Source organism: Dama dama, chromosome 2, assembly GCF_033118175.1.
Source record: "Dama dama isolate Ldn47 chromosome 2, ASM3311817v1, whole genome shotgun sequence".
Classification (NCBI taxonomy): Eukaryota; Metazoa; Chordata; class Mammalia; order Artiodactyla; family Cervidae; genus Dama; species Dama dama.
The window spans coordinates 51,596,990-51,618,301 of NC_083682.1; positions in this window are offsets into that span (position 1 = coordinate 51,596,990).

Below are 21,312 nucleotides of genomic sequence, written 5' to 3' on the forward strand. Positions count from 1 at the left end.
GTCTTGCATCTCCATAGACGAAGGGATGTCTGAATCCCCTGTGGAGACCACAGAGAAAGACCTAGTCCTACGCCTCAACGCGACCGGAGGCCTCACATTCTTTGAAAACTCGAGAGTTCCGAGGAGATTAATGCTTCCCAAGGAGACGATGCCTGACTCCTCTTGAAAATGGATAGGAGTCCCAGGATCCCTGTGGCACGTGGAAAGGGACCCTGGGTCTCCCGCCTCACTTCGAGACGCGTCCCAATTGCCATGCCAAGACTCGAGGAGAATCCCGAGGTGTCCCTCGCACCTAGGCAGGAGTCCTGATGTCGCTGAACAAACACGTGTCTGGAATGGCCCTCCCCGTCGTAACTCGAGAATATACCCCAGGTTCCAGCCACAACTCAAGAAAAACCATGAGAATTCCCCCTCGCCGCAAGATGAGGCCCGATTCCCCTGCACTGCGTGCAGAGCAATTCCATGTTCCACATCAAACGTGAAAGGAGCCTTGATTTCCTTGATGGCACTCCAGAGAAAACCCAAAGTCACTGTCTCAAGTCTAGAGGGATCCTGAGGTCACTGGAGCAGCATGAAAGGGCTCCGTGGACCCTAAATCAACTCGAAATGAGAGCTTAGACCTTGGCTTCGACTCAAGAGGAATACCAAGTTTCCACAAGCACCTCAAGAGGAGGCTTCTCTCAGCTACAGGTATGTGAGAGGGACCCTGAGTTTGTGGCCTCAAGTGGAATGGACACCGAGATGCTCTGACTCGAAGTAAGGCCGGATATCCCTGCAGTGAATTGAATGCAGGCTCGTCTTACATCTCCCAAGATAAAGGATGTCTGAATCCCCTGTGGAGACCACAGAGAAAGACCTAGTTCTCCGCCTCATCAAGACTGGATGTTTCACATCGTTTGAAAACTCGAGAGGTCCGCGGAGATCAATGCTTCCAAAGGAGACGATGCCTGACTCCTCTTGAAAATGGATAGGAGTCCCAGGATCCCTGTGGCATGTGGAAAGGGAACCTGGGTCTCCCGCCTCACGTGGCGATGCGTCCCAATTGCCATGCCAAGACTCGAGGAGAATACCGAGGTGTCCCTCGCACCTAGGCAGGAGTCCTGACCTCGCTGAACAATCACGGGTCTGGAAGGGCCCTCCCAGTCGTAACTCGAGAATATACCCCAGGTTTAGGCCGCAATTCGAGAAAAACCATGAGACTTCCCTGTCGCCCACGAGATGAGGGCCGATTCCCCTGCACTGCGTAAAGAGCAATTCCGTGTTCCACATCAAACGTGAAAGGAGCCTTGATTTCCTTGATGGCACTCCAGAGAAACCCCAAGATCACTGTCTGAAGTCTAGAGGGATCTTGAGGTTACTGGAGCAAGACGAAAGGGCTCCACGGACCCCAAATCAACTCCAGATAAGAGCTTCATCGCTGGCTTCGACTCAAGAGGAATATCAACTTTCCTCAAGCACTTCAAGAGGAGGCTTTTCTCAGGTACAGGTATGTGAGAGGGACCCTGAGTATGTGGCCTCAAGTGGAATGGACACAGAGAAGCTCTGACTCGAAGTAAGGCCTGATATCCCTGCAGTGAATTGAATACAGGCTTGTCTTGCATCTCCCGAGACGAAGGGATGTCTTAATCCCCTGTGGAGACAACAGAGAAAGACCTAGTTCTCCGCCTCATCGCGACCGGAGGCCTCACATCCTTTGAAAACTCGAAGGGTCCGCGGAGATCAATGCTTCCAAAGGAGACGATGCCTGACTCCTTGTGAAAATGGATAGGAGTCCCAGGATCCCTGTGGCACGTGGAAAAGGACCCTGGGTCTCCCGCCTCACGTGGAGACGCGTCCCAATTGCCATGACAAGACTCGAGGAGAATCCCGAGGTGTCCCTCGCACCTAGGCAGGAGTCCTGACGTCGCTGAAAAAACACGTGTCTGGAAGAGCCCTCCCCGTCGTAACTCGAGAATTTACCCCAGATTCCGGCCGCATCTCGAAAAAAACCATGAGACTTCCCCTCGCTGCAACATGAGTCCCAATTCCTCTGCACTGCGTGCAGAGCAATTCCGTGTTCCACATCAAACGTGAAAGGAGCCTTGATTTCCTTGATGGCACTCCAGAGAAAACCCAAGATCACTGTCTCAAGTCTAGAGGGATCCTGAGGTCACTGGAACCACAGGAAAGGGCTCCGTGGACCCCAAATCAACTCGAGATGAGAGCTTAGTCCCTGGCTTCGACTCAAGAGGAATACCAACTTTCCACAAGCACCTCAAGAGGAGGCTTCTCTCAGCTGCACGTATGTGAGAGGGACCCTGAGTTTGTGGCCTCAAGTGGAATGGACAGCGAGATGCTCTGACTCGAAGTAAGGCCGGTATCCCTGCAGTGAATAGAATGCAGGCTGGTCTTGCATCTCCCAAGACGAAGGGATGTCTGAATCCCCTGTGGAGACCACAGAGAAAGACATAGTTCTCCACCTCATAGCGACCGGAGGCCTCACATCCTTTGAAAATTCGAGAGGTCCGCGGAGATCAATGCTTCCAAAGGAGACGATGCCTGACTCCTCTTGAAAATGGATAGGAGTCCCAGGATCCCTGTGGCACGTGGAAAGGGACCCTGGGTCTCCCGCCTCACGTGGAGACGCGACCCAATTGCCATGTCAAGACTCGAGAAGAATCCCGAGGTGTCCCTCGCACCTAGGCAGGAGTCCTGACGTCGCTGAACAAACACTTGACTGGAAGGGCCCTCCCCGTCGTAACTCGAGAATATACCCCAGGTTCTGGCCGCAACTCGAGAAAAACCATGAGACTTCCCCCTCGCCGCGAGATGAGGCCTGATTCCCCGCCACTGCGTGCAGAGCAATTCCATGTTCCACATCAAAAGGGAAAGGAGCCTTGATTTCCTTGATGGCACTCCAGAGAAAACCCAAGATCACTGTTTCAAGTCTAGAGGGATCCTGAAGTCACTGTAGCAACACGAAAGGGCTCCGTGGACCCCAAATCAACTCGAGATGAGAGCTTCGTCCCTGGCTTAGACTCAAGAAGAATACCAACTTTCCACAAACACCTCAAGAGCAGGCTTCTCTCAGCTACAGGTATGTGAGAGGGACCCTGAGTTTGTGGCCTCAAGTGGAATGGACACCGAGATGCTCTCACTCGAAGTAAGGCCGGATATCCCTGCAGTGAATTGAATGCAGGCTCGTCTTGCATCTCCCAAGACGAAGGGATGTTTGAATCCCCTGTGGAGAGCACAGAAAAAGACCTAGTTCTCCGCCTCATCGCGACCGGAGGCCTCACATCCTTTGAAAATTCGAGAGTTCCGCGGAGATCAATGCTTCCAAAGGAGAAGATGCCTGACTCTTCTTGAAAATGGATAGGAGTCCCAGGATCCCTGTGGCACGTGGAAAGGGACCCTGGGTCTCCCGCCTCACGTGGAGACGCATCCCAATTGCCATGCCAAGACTCGAGGAGAATCCCGAGGTGTCCCTCGCACCTAGGCAGGAGTCCAGGCGTCGCTGAACAAACACGTGTCTGGAAAGGCCCTCCCCGTCGTAACTCGAGAATATACCCCAGGTTCCGGCCGCAACTCGAGAAAAACCATAAGACATCCCCCTCGCCGCGAGATGAGGCCCGATTCCCCTTCACTGCGTGCAGAGCAATTCCGTGTTCCACATCAAACGTGAAAGGAGCCTTGATTTCCTTGATGACACTCCAGAGAAAACCCAAGATCACTGTCTCAAGTCTACTGGGATCCTGAGGTCACTGGAGCAACACGAAAGGGCTCCGTGGACCCCAAATCAACTCGAGATGAGAGCTTAGTCCTGGGCTTTGACTCAAGATGAATACCAACTTTCCACAAGCACCTCAAGAGGAGGCTTCTCTCAGCTACAGGTATGTGAGAGGTACCCTGAGTTTGTGGCCTCAAGTTGAATGGACACTGAGATGCGCTGACTCGAAGTAAGGCCGGATATCCCTGCAGTGAAATGCATTCAGGGTCGTCTTGCATCTCCCAAGACGAAGCGATGTCTGAATCCCCTGTGGGGACCACAGAGAAAGACCAAGTTCTCCGCCTCATCGCGACAGGAGGCCTCATCTTTGAAAACTCGAGAGGTCCGCGGAGATCAATGCTGCCAAAGGAGACTATGCTTGTCTACTCTTGAAAATGAATAGGAGACCGAGGATCCCTGTGGCACGTGGAAAGACACCCTGGGTCTCCAGCCTCACGTGGAGACGCGTCCCAATTGCCATGCCAAGACTCGAGGAGAATCCCGAGGTGTCCCTCGCACCTAGGCAGGAGTCCATACGTCGCTGAACAAACACGTGTCTGGAAGGGCCCTCCCCGTCGTAACTCGAGAATATACCCCAGGTTCCGGCCGCAACTCCAGAAAAACCATGAGACTTCCCCGTCACCACGAGATGAGGCCCGATTCCCCTGCACTGCCTGCAGAGCAATTCCGCGTTCAAGATCAAACGTGAAAGGAGCCTTGATTTCCTTGATGGCACACCAGAGAAATCCCAAGATCACTGTCTCAAGTCTAGAGGGATCCTGAGCTCACTGTAGCAACAGGAAAGGGCTCCGTGGACCCCAAATCAACTCGAGATGAGAGCTTAGTCCCTGGCTTCGACTCAAGAGGAATACCAACTTTCCACAAGCCCCTGAAGAGGAGGCTTCTCTCAGCTACAGGTATGTGAGAGGGACACTGAGTTTGTGGCCTCAAGTGGAATGGACACCGAGATGCTCTGACTCGAAGTAAGGCTGGATATCCCTGCAGTGAATTGAATGCAGGCTCGTCTTGCATCTCCCAAGACGAAGGGATGACTGAATCCCCAGTGGAAAGCACAGAGAAAGACGTAGTTTTCTGAATCTTCTCGACCGGAGGCCTCACATCCTTTGAAAACTCGAGAGGTCCGCGGAGATCAATGCTTCCAAAGGGGACGATGCCTGACTCCTCTTGAAAATGGATAGGAGTCCCAGGATCCCTGTGGCACGTGGAAAGGGACCCTGGGTCTCCCGCCTCACATGGAGACGTGTCCCAATTGCCATGCCAAGACTCGAGGAGAATCCTGAGGTGTCCCTCGCACCTAGGCAGGAGTCCTGACGTCGCTGAACAAACACGTGTCTGGAAGGGCCCTCCCGGTCGTAACTCGAGAATATACCCCAGGTTCCGGCCGCAACTCGAGAAAAACCATGAACTTCCCCCTCGCCGCGAGATGAGGCCCGATTCCCCTGCACTGCCTGCAGAGCAATTCCGTGTTCCACATCAAACGTGAAAGGAGCCTTGATTTCCTTGATGGCACTCCAGAGAAAACCCAAGATCACTGTCTCAAGTCTAGAGGGATCCTGAGGTCACTTGAGCAACACGAAAGGGCTCCGTGGACCCCAAATCAACTCGAGATGAGAGCTTAGTCCCTGGCTTCGACTCAAGAGGCATACCAACTTTCCACAAGCACCTCAAGAGGAGGCTTCTCTCAGCTACAGGTATGTGAGAGGGACCCTGAGTTTGTGGCCTCAAGTGGAATGGACACCGAGATGCTCTGACTCGAAGTAAGGCCGGATATCCCTGCAGTTGATTGAATGCAGACTCATCTTGCATCTCCCAAGACGAAGGGTTGTCTGAATCCCCTGTGGAGACCACAGAGAAAGACCTAGTCCTCCACCTCAACACAACCGGAGGCCTCATATCCTTTGAAAACTCGAGAGTTCCGCGGTGATCAATACTTCCGAAGGAGACGATGCCTGACTCTTCTTGAAAATGGATAGGAGTCCCAGGATCCCTGTGGCACGTGGAAAGGGACCCTGGGTCTCCCGCCTCACGTGGAGACACGTCCCAATTGCCATGCCAAGACTCGAGGAGAATCCCGAGGTGTCCCTCGCACCTAGGCAGGAGTCCTGACGTCGCTGAACAAACACGTGTCTGGAAGGGCCCTCCCCGTCGTAACTCGAGAATATACCCCAGGTTCCGGCCGCAACTCGAGAAAAACCATGAGACTTCTCCCTCGCCGCGACTTGAAGCCCGATTCCCCTGCCCTGCGTGCAAAGCAATTCCGTGTTCCACATCAAACGTGAAAGGAGCCTTGATTTCCTTGATGGCACTCCAGAGAAAACCCAAGTTCACTGTCTCAATTCTAGAGGGATCCTGCGGTCACTGGAGCAACACAAAAGGGCTCGGTGGACCACAAATCAACTCAAGATGTGAGCTTAGTCCCTGGCTTAGACTCAAGAGGAATACCAACTTTCCACAAGCACCTCAAGAGGAGGCTTCTCTCAGCTACAGGTATGTGAGAGGGCCCCTGAGTTTGTTGCCTCAAGTGGAATGGACACCGAGATGCTCTGACTCGAAGTAAGGCCGGATATCCCTTCAGTGAATTGAATGCAGGCTCGTTTTGCATCTCCCAAGATGAAGGGATGTCTGAATCCCCTGTGGAGATGACAGAGAAAGACCGAGTTCTCCGCCTCATCGCGAGCGGAGGCCTCACATCCTTTAAAAACTCGAGAGGTCCGTGGAGATCAATGCTTCCAAAGGAGACGATGCCTGACTCCTCTTGAAAATGGATAGGAGTCCCAGGATCCCTGTGGCCCGTGGAAAGGGACACTGGGTCTCCCGCCTCACGTGGAGACGCCTCCCAATTGCCATGCCAAGACTCGAGGAGAATCCCAAGGTGTCCCTCGCTCCTAGGCAGGAGTCCTGACGTCGCTGAACAAACACGTGTCTGGAAGGGCCCTCCCCGTCGTAACTCGAGAATATACCCCAGGTTCCGGCCGCAACTCGAGAAAAACCATGAGACTTCCCCCTCGCCGCGACATGAGGCCCGATTCCCCTGCACTGCGGGCAGAGCAATTCCGTGTTCCACATCAAACGTGAAAGGAGTCTTGATTTCCTTGATGGCACTCCAGGGAATACCCAAGATCACTGTCTCAAGTCTAGAGGGATCCAGAGGTCACTGGAGCAACACGAAAAGGCTCCGTGTACCCCAAATCAACTCGAGATGAGAGCTTAGTCCCTGGCTTCGACTCAAGAGGAATACCAACTTTCCATAAGCACCTCAAGAGGAGGCTTCTCTCAGCTACAGGTATGTGAGAGGGACCCTGAGTTTGTGTCCTCAAGTGGAATGGACACCGAGATGCTCTGACTCGAAGTAAGGCTGGATATCACAGCAGTGAATTGAATGCAGGCTCGTCTTGCATCTCCCAAGATGAAGGGATGTCTGAATCCCCTGTGGAGACCACAGAGAAAGACCTAGTCCTCCGCCTCAATGCGACCGGAGGCCTCACATCCTTTGAAAACTCGAGAGGTGCGGGTAGCGGCTTGAAAAAGCTGACTCTGGGAGCTGCCTTGATTGATTATCAAGGGTCTGTTCGCAGACATAGCTCTCTGTCCCGCCACCCCTCTGAAATTTACTATCCAAGTTAACTCCTAACAGACCATTAGTGAGCCTTGAATGTACACAAGGTGCAGATAGATGGCTTTGCACGACTGCCCTTAAGATAAGTAGGATGCCTTTGGCGCCATGAGAGAGCTCTCGTTATTGTTATCTTAAAGATGATGTACATGGGGAAGAATTTTCTTTGTGATGCCTCTCTTCTTGGTTTAGTATATATGTAACCCTGAGAAATAAAGAATCATCGTTGACTGCAGCGATCCTCTCGACCCCATCTGTTCTGTCTCCTTTATTTCTTAGCCTAAAGGAACGCGTAGTGTTGCTCGCTGAAATCTTCCGGCTGGCCCGGCAAGTGGCGCCCAACAGCGTGGAGCTCGACGAAAGTTCCTTGCGGCCGCTGCCCGTTGAAACTATTAAGGTAAGTAAGAGTGTGTGTATTTGTATATTGAGGGGCAGGAAGGAATATTGTCGAGAGTATAAACCATGGGACAAGATAATAGTCGTCAGTTGTTTGTGCATATGTTACAGATAATGTTGAAGGATCGGGGAATTCAGGTTACTAAAACAAAATTGCAGACTTTTCTTAGTTTTGTTGAGGAAGTATGTCCCTGGTTTCCACAGGAAGGGACTATGCATTTAGAGATATGGAAAAAGATAGGGAAACAGATTCAAACATATTATACTCTCCACGGACCTAATTAGGTTCCTGTGGAAACATTTTCATTATGGTCTTTAATAAGAGACTGCCTTGATTTTGAACATGAGGAAGGGAGTAAATTAAAACACATGCTCCCACCCAAAGAACCAATTTATGCTACTCCTAAAGTTTATGCTACTCCTGAAGGGAAAGGACCCACAACCTTTGAATTAGAATATGCAAAACCTTTGAAGGAAAATGAGGGAACGCTGACTTCAGAGGATGAGGAAAGTTTAGAAGAACAGGCAGCTGCTTATCATAAGGATGATCATCGGGAATTACTTGTAACTGACAATTCGAATGTGCAGGCAGCAGCTGCCCCTCCGACAAAGGGTCTGGAGGCACTCATGCAGAAATTATTAATAACAATAAAGGAAGAAATAAAAAGGGAAGGTAGGGATGAAGGCGCTGGTGCAATCTCTACTGCGCCTCCTGCTTATGCACCCTCAACTATTGCTGGATTAGATCCTCCACCTATTTCCAAACCTGAAAATTTGTTGAATATAACTCGTGAATCACACAGTTTGTCCCCCTTGCAAAAGGCTATGCAACAAGCCCAAAGAGCTGGAGAAACTGTTCAGGGATTCTCTGCTACTTTCCCGGTATTCGAACATGAAAACCAAAGGTATTATGAAGCTTTACCTTTCAAACAACTAAAGGAATTAAAATTTGCCTGTGCTCAATATGGACCTACGGCTCCTTTTACCCAGACCATGATAGAGAGCCTAGGAGGTCAAAATTTGCCACCTAGTGATTGGAAACAAATTGCAAGAGCTTGCTTATCAGGAGGGGACTATTTATTATGGAAATCAGAATTTACAGAACAATGTGGCCATATAGCTGAACTAAACCAGCGACAAGGGATCAATACTACATATGAAATGTTGGTAGGGGAAGGGGCCTACCAAAATACCAATGCTCAATTGAACTATTTGCCTGGAGCATATGCTCAAATTTCTAATGCTGCCCGGCAGGCTTGGAAAAAGCTCCCTTGCTCTAGTAATAAGACTGAGGATCTTTCAAAAATTCGTCAGGGGCCTGATGAACCATATCAAGATTTTGTGGCTCGTCTTCTTGAAGCAGTAGGTAAGATTATAGCTGATGAGCAGGCTGGAATAGTGCTTACTAAACAATTAGCCTATGAAAATGCAAATTCTGCCTGTCAGGCTGCACTTAGACCGTACAGAAAAAAGGGAGGTCTATCAGATTACATTCGTATATGTGCTGATATCGGACCTTCCTATATGCAGGGTATTACCCTGGCTGCAGCTTTACAAGGGAAAAGCATAAAAGAAGTATTATATCAACAGCAAATGAAAAATAAACGAGGATTACCTAGTAGAGGAAATGCTGGCTGTTTTGTTTGTGGCCAGCCTGGACATCGTGCTGCCTTTTGCTCCCAACGAGCCAATTCAGGGAATAATAAAACTCCTAATTTATGCCCTAGGTGTAAAAAAGGAAGACATTGGGCAAAAGATTGTAAATCTAAAATTGATGTCCAGGGCAACCCACTTCCCTCGCAGTCGGGAAACTGGGTGAGGGGCCAGCCCCTGGCACCGAAACAATGTTATGGGGCAATGCAGGGAAATCAGATGGTAGAAGGAGAGTTACAGACTTGTTCAGAGCCACCTCAGGGAGTGCAGGCTTGGACCTCTGTTCCTCCTCCTACACAGTACTGACTCCCGAAATGGGAATGCAGGCTCTGCCCACTGGGGTATACGGCCCTTTGCCTGATGGAACCGTGGGACTTTTACTCGGACGCAGTAGCTCTACCATAAAAGGGCTGCTCATAGCTCCTGGAGTAATTGATGCTGATTATACAGGAGAAATCAAAATTATGGCCCATTCTCCACAATGCATTACCACCATAGCTAGCGGACAGCGTATAGCTCAATTAATATTGGTCCCTGCGGTGCAAACAGGAAAAGCATTGGCTTCCAGGAGAGGGGAAGGTGCCTTTGGATCCTCTGACGCCTACTGGGTCCAGGCAATAACTAATAATCGTCCTGAGTTCACGTTAAGAATAAATGGAAAGTTCTTTACAGGCATTCTGGACACAGGAGCTGATGTTTCTGTTATTGCTGAGAGACACTGGCCCCGAGAATGGCCTAAACAGATAGCTATATCAACATTGCAAGGAATTGGTCAAACTAATAACCCTGAACAAAGTACAGAGCTGTTACATTGGACTGACCATGAGGGTCACGAAGGAGACATTAGACCTTATGTCCTCCCAAACCTCCCTGTAAATTTGTGGGGACGAGATGTTATGACTCATATGGGAGTATATTTATACAGCCCCAGTGATCAGGTTAGCAATCAGCTTTTAGATCAAGGGCTTCTTCCCACCTCGGGACTTGGAAGAAATAATCAGGGAACTGTTGCGCCTGTTCAGACAAAAAGGTTACCAAAAAGAAGTGGACTTGGGTATTTTTAGAAGGGACCTCTGATCCTCCTGTAATTCACGCAGATCCTATTACTTGGAAGTCTGGGGAGCCTGTGTGGGTTGATCAGTGGCCCCTTTCCAAAGAGAAAATTGACACTGCCCAACAACTGGTGCAGGAACAGTTGGAACTGGGACATATTGAACAGTCTAATTCACCTTGGAATTCACCCATTTTCGTTATTAAGAAAAAATCTGGGAAATGGAGGCTTTTACAGGATCTGCGAAAGGTTAATGAAACTATGGAAGTCATGGGAGCATTACAACCAGGATTGCCTTCTCCCATGGCTATTCCGAGGGATGCCCACATAATAATCTTAGATTTAAAAGACTGCTTTTATACTATTCCTCTAGCACCTCAAGATTGCCCTCGATTTGCTTTTAGTGTTCCATCTGTTAACTTTTCCCAACCAATGCTCAGGTATCATTGGAAAGTTTTGCCACAGGGTATGGCCAATAGCCCCACCTTGTGCCAGAAGTTTGTTGCAGCAGCATTGCAGGAAACTCGGACAAAATACTCCGATGCTTATATTCTGCATTACATGGATGATATACTGCTAGCACATATTGATAAAGAGTATTTATTAGCAGTTTATGCCTTCATGGAACCTGCCTTAAAAGCAGTAGGGCTAATAATATCCAAAGAAAAGGTGCAAACCTTTCCTCCTTATTCCTATCTTGGCTTTCGTTTAGAAAGAGAAACATTTGGAGTTCAGCCCATTGCATTACGAAGGGATAATCTGAAAACACTTAATGATTTTCAAAAGTTGCTCGGGGACATTAATTGGATTAGACCCTACCTACATCTTGCTACATACGAATTGAAGCCTCTTTTTGATATCTTAAAGGGGGATAAGAATCCTACCTCCCCACGCAGCCTCACAGAAGCTGGAGAGCGAGCTCTTCAGAAAGTAGAAACTGCCTTATCACAGCAGCACTCCAGTTACGTGACTATGAAAGGCCTTGGGGACTTTATATTCTTGCCTCAGAACATTCACCTACCGGTGTGTTGTTTCAAGATAATCCTTTAAGGTGGATTTATCTATCAGTCTCTCCCCTACGGGTATTAAGTCCTTACCATGTTCTTGTAGCCAAAGTAATAGCAAAAGGAAGACAGGAATCTGTGACTTATTTGGGAAGAGATCCCCACTTTATCTGTATCCCTTTTTCAACTGAACAGCAACTATGGCTCTCTCAATTTTCTGATGATTGGGCAATTGCGCTTGCACAGTATGCAGGGGAGATTAAACAACATTACCCTGCTAATAAATTGTTACAATTTGCACAGCTGCATCAGTTTATTTTTCCAAAAGTCGTGCAACAATGCCCTTTGGAAAAGGGGACAACTGTCTTTACTGATGGATCTTCCAATGGCATAGCCAGTTTGATAATCGAAAATGAATCTTATTATTGTCAAACCTCATATTCATCAGCTCAGGAAGTAGAGCTTTTTGCAGTACTCCAGGCTCTGCAACGTGTTCCTCAAAGTTTTAATTTATACTCTGACAGTCATTATGTTGTCAGAGCTCTCTCAGTCATTGAAACAGTACCCCTCATTGGAGCTGCTAAGGCCTCTATTCAAACCTTGTTTTTGAAAATTCAGAATCTCATTCGAGCCCGAACTCATCCTTGCTTTTTTGGGCACATACGTGCTCACACTGCCCTTCCTGGGCCTTTAGCGGCTGGGAATGCTCTGGCTGATGAAGTCACCCGTACGGTATGTTATTCTTCCTTAACCCTTACCTCTGCAGCACAGGCCTCTCATGCAATACACCATCAGAATAGCAATTCATTACGGCTGCAATTTGGAATTTCTCGGGAAGCCGCTCGTCAAATTGTAAAAGCTTGTCCTACTTGTCCACAGTTTTTTGTGCTCCCAACATATGGAGTCAATCCTCGGGGTTTACTCCCCAATGATTTGTGGCAAATGGATGTTACACATATTTCTGATTTTGGAAAACTGAAATATGTGCATGTTACTATTGATACTTTCTCTGGTTTTATCATGGCCACACTTCAATCTGGAGAGGCTAGCAAGCATTGTATTCAGCATTGCTTACGGAGTTTTTCTGCTATGGGCCTACCTAAATGCATCAAAACAGACAATGGCCCTGGATATGTTGGCCGCAATTTTCAAACCTTTTGTGCCCAGCTGCACATCGTACACAAGACTGGAATCCCATATAATCCACAGGGCCAAGGAATTGTTGAGCGGGCACATCAAACCCTTCAGCACCAACTGAAAAAATTAAAAAGGGGGAGTTTGTATGCTATTACGCCTAACAATCTTCTTAGTCATGCTTTGTTTGTTTTAAATTTTCTGAGCCTCGATAAAAATGGAAAATCAGCAGCTCAACGTTTTTGGCACTATGATAATAAAAAGGCACGGCCATTAGTCAGATGGAAAGACCCGCTGGAAGGCAGATGGCATGGGCCGGATCCAGTTCTAATATGGGGGAGAGGTCATGTTTGTGTTTTCCCGTAGAATGCTGAAGCGCCGCGCTGGCTCCCGGAAAGGTTGGTACGCACGGCAGAGGAGTTCACTGGTGGAGCGAATGAGACAGCTCACAATCCAGGAGACGGTCCCGCTGCCGACAGCTCAGCAGATACAGGCACTGTTACAGATGGCATGTGAGAATGCTTCCAACCCTTCCCCTGCCTCTCCTACTAGTATATTAATTTCATTATTACTTCTTTTAAACCAGATAAGTTCCATGGAAGCCAGTATCTTCTGGGCGTATGTTCCTGATCCCCCTCTTTTACAGCCTGTTGGATGGGAAATGAGTTCTGTTCCTGTGTATGTGAATGACACAATACTTTTGGGGGGGTTTTCTGATAAGCATATTTTTCCACAGAATGCCAGTATTTCTTATTCGGGATCCTCTTCACAATTACCAATGTGCTTTTTCCGAAATCGTAATGTTTCAGGATGTCTTACTGTTACAGATGCAGAATACTTTGGTTATGATTATGACCATGACCACCGTAATTGGATAGTGGATATTCCTAGCATTACGAAATCTACAGGATATGCACGACGAGTCAATGGAACCGGACCTAAAGACATTCCATTTTGTGGCCTGGGGGTAAAAGGACGATATATAGCTGTGCCATGGAAACTTTGTAGAGATGAGACTGCTACTGTATATTCTATTACTAATGACACACATTCACTTTGGGACTGGTCGCCAGACTCCAACAGGAACCCCGGAAAGGAAGGCGGCAGACAACTTGCAGCTAGAATTTGGAATCTTGGTGGCACCACGGTGTATCAGACTGAGATATGGAAGCTGTTGGCTGCTTTCAGAACAGATGGGTCCCTTTTACGGACTGGAGGAAAGACCAAAGGAGTACTATCCTGGAGAGCGTATTGGTGGAATGAGACTTGGAGATATCCTCGGGCCTGCGTACCCTATCCCTTTATGATCCTTGTTGGCTCTGTGACTCTTTCTAAAAATGCTGGCCTATATCATGTTCATTGTTTTAATTGTACCCTGACTAATTGTATAAGAGGTATGGAAAATAATTCTGGGGCTCTGATAGTTAAACAACCACCCTTCGTCATGATGCCTGTAAATCTTACTGAGCCCTGGTATGAAGAGTCAGGGCTTGAGCTGTGGAATAAAGTGCGTACAGCCCTTGCTAGGCCACGAAGGGGGATAGGATTAATAATTCTAGGAGTAGTAACGCTTATAACTTTAATTGCTTCTGCTACTACTACTTCTGTATCCTTAGCTCAATCTGTACATACTGCTAATATTGTAGATGATTTAGCAAAGAACACTTCAAAAGCTTTAGGAATTCAGGAAGATATAGATAGAAAACTAGAAGATAGGCTAAATGCCCTCTATGATACCGTGAGATTTTGGGAGAAGAAATATTAGGCTTGAAACTGAGGGCAAAAATCAGGTGTCATGCTAACTATCGTTGGATTTGTGTAACTCCAAAAATTTATAATAATACTGAGACCCCTTGGAATAAGATAAAATTACATTTAGATGGTATTTGGCATAATGAAAACATTTCCTTAGATCTATTACAACTTCATCAGGAAATTCTTGATATAGAAAATGCTCCTCGGGCTAGTATGGATTTGGCAGAAAATGCTGAAGAGTTTGTTAAAAGTTTGTTTTCCAATTTTCCTTCAATAACCTCACTTTGGCATCTTTTTTCAGGGGTCGTGGCCGTGCTTCTGGTATTAGCGCTTTTTGTGTGCATTACTCCTTGTATCATAAAGAAATTTGTCAAAGAGTTGTGGGACATCAAGGCTGTCCTACACAGTAATTATTTACGCCAAAAGAATCAGGCGTGCCATTTTATTTAATAAAAGAGGGGGAGCTGCGGGGAGCGGCTTGAAAAAGCTGACTCTGGGAGCTGCCTTGATTGATTATCAAGGGTCTGTTCGCAGACATAGCTCTCTGTCCCGCCACCCCTCTGAAATTTACTATCCAAGTTAACTCCTAACAGACCATTAGTGAGCCTTGAATGTACACAAGGTGCAGATAGATGGCTTTGCACGACTGCCCTTAAGATAAGTAGGATGCCTTTGGCGCCATGAGAGAGCTCTGGTTATTGTTATCTTAAAGATGATGTACATGGGGAAGAATTTTCTTTGTGATGCCTCTCTTCTTGGTTTAGTATATATGTAACCCTGAGAAATAAAGAATCATCGTTGACTGCAGCGATCCTCTCGACCCCATCTGTTCTGTCTCCTTTATTTCTTAGCCTAAAGGAACGCGTAGTGTTGCTCGCTGAAATCTTCCGGCTGGCCCGGCAGAGAGGTCCGCGGAGATCAATGCTTCCAAAGGAGACGATGCCTGACTCCTCTTGAAAATAGATAGGAGTCCCAGGATCACTGTGGCACGTTGAAAGGGACACTGGGTCTCCCGCCACACGTGGAGACGCGTCCCAATTTCCATGCCAAGACTCGAGGATAATCCCGAGGTGTCCCTCGCACCTGGCAGGAGTCCTGATGTCGCTGAACAAACACGTGTCTGGAAGGGCCCTCCCCGTCGTAACTCGAGAATATACCCCAGGTTCCGGCCACAACTCGAGAAAAACCATGAGACTTCCCCCTCGCCGTGAGATGAGGCCCAATTCCCCTGCACTGCGTGCAGAGCAATTTCGTGTTCCACATTAAACGTGAAAGGAGCCTTGATTTCCTTGATGGCACTCCAGAGAAAACCCAAGATCACTGTCTCAAGTCTAGAGGAATCCTGAGGTCACTGGAGCAACACGAAAGGGCTCCGTGGACCCCAAATCAACTCGAGATGAGAGCTTAGTCCCTGGCTTCGACTCAAGAGGAATACCAACTTTCCACAAGCACCTCAAGAGGAGGCTTCTCTCAGCTACAGGTATGTGAGAGGGACCCGGAGTTAGTGGCCTCAAGTGGAATGGACACCGAGATGCTCTGACTCGAAGTACGGCCGGATATCCCTGCAGTGAATTGAATGCAGGCTCGTCTTGCATCTCCCAAGACGAAGGGATGTCTGAATCCCCTGTGGAGACCACAGAGAAAGACCTAATTCTCCGCCTCATCGCGAGCGGAGGCCTCACATCCTTTGAAAACTCGAGAGGTCCGCGGAGATCAATGCTTCCAAAGGAGACGATGCCTGACTCCTCTTAAAAATGGATAGGAGTCCCAGGATCCCTGTGGCACGAGGAAAGGGACCCTGGGTCTCCCGCCTCACGTGGAGACGCGTCCCAATTGCCATGCCAAGACTCGAGGAGAATCCCGAGGTGTCCCTCGCACCTAGGCAGGAGTCCTGACGTCGCTGAACAAACACGTGTCTGGAAGGGCCCTCCCCGTCGTAACTAGAGAATATACCCCAGGTTCCGGCCGCCACTCGAGAAAAACCATGAGACTTCCCCCTCGACGTGAGATGAGGAACAATTCCCCAGCACTGCATGCAGAGCAATTCCGTGTTCCACATCAAACGTGAAAGGAGCCTTGATTTTCTTGACGGCACTCCAGAGAAAACCCAAGATCACTGTCTCAAGTCTAGAGGGATCCTGAGGTCACTGGAGCAACAGGAAAGTGCTCCGAGAACCCCAAATCAACTCGAGATTAGAGCTTAGTCCCTCGCTTTGACTCAAGAGGAATACCAAGTTTCCACAAGCACCTCAAGAGGAGGCTTCTCTCAGCTACATGTATGTGAGAGGGACCCTGAGTTTGTGGCCTCAAGTGGAATGGACAACGAGATGCTCTGACTCGAAGTAAGGCCGGATATCCCTGCAGTGAATTGAATGCAGGCTCGTCTTGCATCTCCCAAGACGAAGGGATGTCTGAATCCCCTGTGGAGACCACAGAGAAAGACCTAATTCTCCGCCTCATCGCGACCGGAGGCCTCACATCCTTTGAAAACTCGAGAGGTCCGCGGAGATCAATGCTTCCAAAGGAGACGATGCCTGACTCCTCTTGAAAATGTATAGGATTCCCAGGATCCCTGTGGCACGTGGAAAGACACGATGGGTCTCCAGCCTCACGTGGAGACGCGTCCCAATTGCCATGCCGAGACTCGAGGAGAATCCCGAGGTGTCCCTCGCACCTAGGCAGGAGTCCTGACGTCGCTGAACAAACACGTGTCTGGAAGGGCCCTCCCCGTCGTAACTCGAGAATATAACCCAGGTTCCGGCCGCAACTCGAGAAAAACCATGAGACTTACACCTCGCCGCGAGATGAGGCCCGATTCCCCTGCCCTGCGTGCAGAGCAATTCCGTGTTCCACATCAAACGTGAAAGGAGCCTTGATTTCCTTGATGGCACTCCAGAGAAAACCCAAGATCACTGTCTCAAGTCTAGAGGGATCCTGAGGTCCCTGGAGCAACACGAAAGGGCTCTGTGGACCCCAAATCAACTCGAGATGAGAGTTTAGTCCCTGGCTTCGACTCAAGAGGAATACCAACTTTCCACAACCACCTCAAGAGGAGGCTTCTCTCAGCTACAGGTATGTGAGAGGTACCCTGAGTTTGTGGCCTCAAGTTGAATGGACACTGAGATGCGCTGACTCGAAGTAAGGCCGGATATCCCTGCAGTGAAATGCATTCAGGGTCGTCTTGCATCTCCCAAGACGAAGCGATGTCTGAATACCCTGTGGGGACCACAGAGAAAGACCAAGTTCTCCGCCTCATCGCGACAGGAGGCCTCACATTCTTTGAAAACTCGAGAGGTCCGCGGAGATCAATGCTTCCAAAGGGGACGATGCCTGACTCCTCTTGAAAATGGATAGGAGTCCCAGGATCCCTGTGGCACGTGGAAAGGGACCCTGGGTCTCCCGCCTCACATGGAGACGTGTCCCAATTGCCATGCCAAGACTCGAGGAGAATCCGGAGGTGTCCCTCGCACCTAGGCAGGAGTCCTTACGTCGCTGAACAAACACGTGTCTGGAAGGGCCCTCCCCGTCGTAACTCGAGAATATACCCCAGGTTCCGGCCGCAACTCGAGAAAAACCATGAACTTTCCCCTCGCTGCGAGATGAGGCCCTATTCCCCTGCACTGCGTGCAGAGCAATTCCGTGTTCCACATCAAACGAGAAAGGAGCCTTGATTTCCTTGATGGCACTCCAGAGAAAACCCAAGATCACTGTCTCTAGTATAGAGGGATCCTGAAGTCACTGGAGCAACACGAAAGGGTTCCGTGGACCCCAAATCAACTCGAGATGAGAGCTTAGTCCCTGGCTTCGACTCAAGAGGAATACCAACTTTCCACAAGCACCTCAAGAGGAGGCTTCTCTCAGCTACAGGTATGTGAGAGGACCTCTGAGTTTGTGGCCTCAAGTGGAATGGACACTGAGATGCTCTGACTCGAAGTAAGCCCGGATATCCCTGCAGTGAAATGAATTCAGGGTCGTCTTGCATCTCCCAAGACGAAGCGATGTCTGAATCCCCTGTGGAGACCACAGAGAAAGACCAAGTTCTCCGCCGCATCGCGACAGGAGGCCTCACATCTTTGAAAACTCGAGAAGTCCGAGGAGAACAATGCTGCCAAAGGAGACTATGCTTGTCTACTCTTGAAAATGAATAGGAGACCCAGGATCCCTGTGGCACGTGGAAAGACACGATGGGTATCCAGCCTCACGTGGAGACGCGTCCCAATTGCCATGCCAAGACTCGAGAAGAATCCCGAAGTGTCCCTCGCACCTAGGCAGGGGTCCTGATGTCGCTGAACAAACACGTGTCTGGAAGGGCCCTCCCCGTCGTAACTCGAGAATATACCCCAGGTTCCAGCCGCAACTCTAGAAAAACCATGAGACTTCCCCGTCACCGCGAGATGAGGCCTGATTCCCCTGCACTGCCTGCAAAGCATTTGCGCGTTCAACATCAAACGTGAAAGGAGCCTTGATTTCCTTGATGGCACACCAGAGAAATCCCAAGATCACTGTCTCAAGTCTAGAGGGATCCTGAGCTCACTGTAGCAACAGGAAAGGGCGCCGTGGACCCCAAATCAACTCGAGATGAGAGCTTAGTCCCTGGCTTCGACTCAAGAGGAATACGAACTTTACACAAGCCCCTGAAGAGGAGGCTTCTCTCAGCTACAGGTATGTGAGAGGGACACTGAGTTTGTGGCCTCAAGTGGAATGGACACCGAGATGCTCTGACTCGAAGTAAGGCCGGATATCCCAACAGTGAATTGAATGCAGGCTCGTCTTGCATCTCCCAAGACGAAGGGATGACTGAATCCCCTGTGGAGAGCACAGAGAAAGACCTAATTTTCTGAATCTTCTCGACTGGAGGCCTCACATCCTTTGAAAACTCGAGAGGTCCGCGGAGATCAATGCTTCCAAAGGGGACGAGGCCTGACTCCTCTTGAAAATGGATAGGAGTCCCAGGATCCCTGTGGCACGTGGAAAGGGACCGTGGGTCTCCCGCCTCACATGGAGACGTGTCCCAATTGCCATGCCAAGACTCGAGGAGAATCCGGAGGTGTCCCTCGCACCTAGGCAGGAGTCCTGACGTCGCTGAACAAACACGTGTCTGGAAGGGCCCTCCCCGTCGTAACTCGAGAATATACCCCAGGTTCCGGCCGCAACTCGAGAAAAACCATGAGACTTCCCCCTCGCTGCGAGATGAGGCCCGATTCTCCTGCACTGCATGCAGAGCAATTCCTTGTTCCACATCAAACGTGAAAGGAGCCTTGATTTCCTTGATGGCACTCCAGAGAAAACCCAAGATCACTGTCTCAAGTCTAGAGGGATCCTGAGGTCACTGGAGCAACACGAAAGATCTCCGTGGAGCCGAAATCAACTCGAGATGAGAGCTTAGTCCCTGGCTTCGACTCAAGGGGAATACCAACTTTTCACAAGAACCTCAAGAGGAGGCTTCTCTCAGCTACAGGTATGTAAGAGGGACCCTGAGTTTGTGGCCTCAAGTGGAATGGACACCGAGATGCTCTGAATCGAAGTAAGGCCGGATATCCCAACAGTGAATTGAATGCAGGCTCGTCTTGGATCTCCCAAGACGACGGGATGTCTGAATCCCCTGTGGAGACAACAGAGAAAGACCTAGTCCTCCGCCTCATCGCGAACGGAGGCCTCACATCCTTTGAAAACTCGAGAGGTCTGCGGAGATCAATGCTTCTCAAGGAGACGATGCCTGACTCTTCTTGAAAATGGATAGGAGTCCCAGGATCCGTGTGGCACGTGGAAAGGGACCCTGGGTCTCCCGCCTCACGTGGAGACGCGTCCCAATTGCCATGCCAAGACTCGAGGAGAATCCCGAGGTGTCCCGTGCACCTAGGCAGGAGTCCTGACGTCGCTGAACAAACACGTGTCTGGAAGGGCCCTCCCCGTCGTAACTCGAGATTATACCCGAGGTTCCGGCCGCAACTCGAGAAAAACCATGAGACTTCCCCCTCGCCGCGACATGAGGCCCGATTCCCCTGCATTGCCTGCAGACCAATTCCGTGTTCCACATCAAACGTGAAAGGAGCCTTGATTTCCTTGATGGCACTCCAGAGAAAACCCAAGATCACTGTCTCAAGTCTACAGGGATCCTGAGGTCACTGGAGCAACACGAAGGGGCTCCGTGGACCCCAAATCAACTCGAGATGAGAGCTTAGTCCCTGGCTTCGACTCAAGAGGAATACCAACTTTCCACAAGCCCCTCAAGAGGAGGCTTCTCTCAGCTACTGGTATGTGAGAGGGACCCTGAGTTTGTGGCCTCAAGTCGAATGGACACCGAGATGCTCTGACTCGAATTAAGGCCGGATATCCCTGCAGTAAATTGAATGCAGGCTCGTCTTGCATCTCCCAAGACGAAGGGATGTCTGAATCCCCTGTGGAGAGGACAGAGAAAGACCTAGTCCTCCGCCTCATCGTTACCGGAGGCCTCACATCCTTTGAAAAATTGAGAGGTCTGCGGAGATCAATGCTTCCAAAGGAACCGATGCCTGACTCCTCTTGAAATTGGATAGGAGTCCCAGGATCCCTGTGGCACGTGGAAAGGGACCCTGGGTCTCCCGCCTCACGTGGAGACACGTCAAAATTGCCATGCCAAGACTCGAGGAGAATCCCGAGGTGTCCCTCGCACCTAGGCAGGAGTCCTGATGTCGCTGAACAAACACGGGTCTGGAAGGGCCCTTCCCGTCGTAACTCGAGAATATACCCCAGGTTCCGGCCGCAACTCGAGAAAAACCATGAGACTTCCCCCTCGCCGCGAGATGAGGCCCGATTCCCCTGCCCTGCATGCAGAGCAATTCCGTATACCACATCAAAAATGAAAGGAGCCTTGATTTCCTTGATGGCACTCCAGAGAAAACCCAAGATCACTGTCTCAAGTCTAGAGGGATCGTGAGGTCACTGGAGCAACACGAAA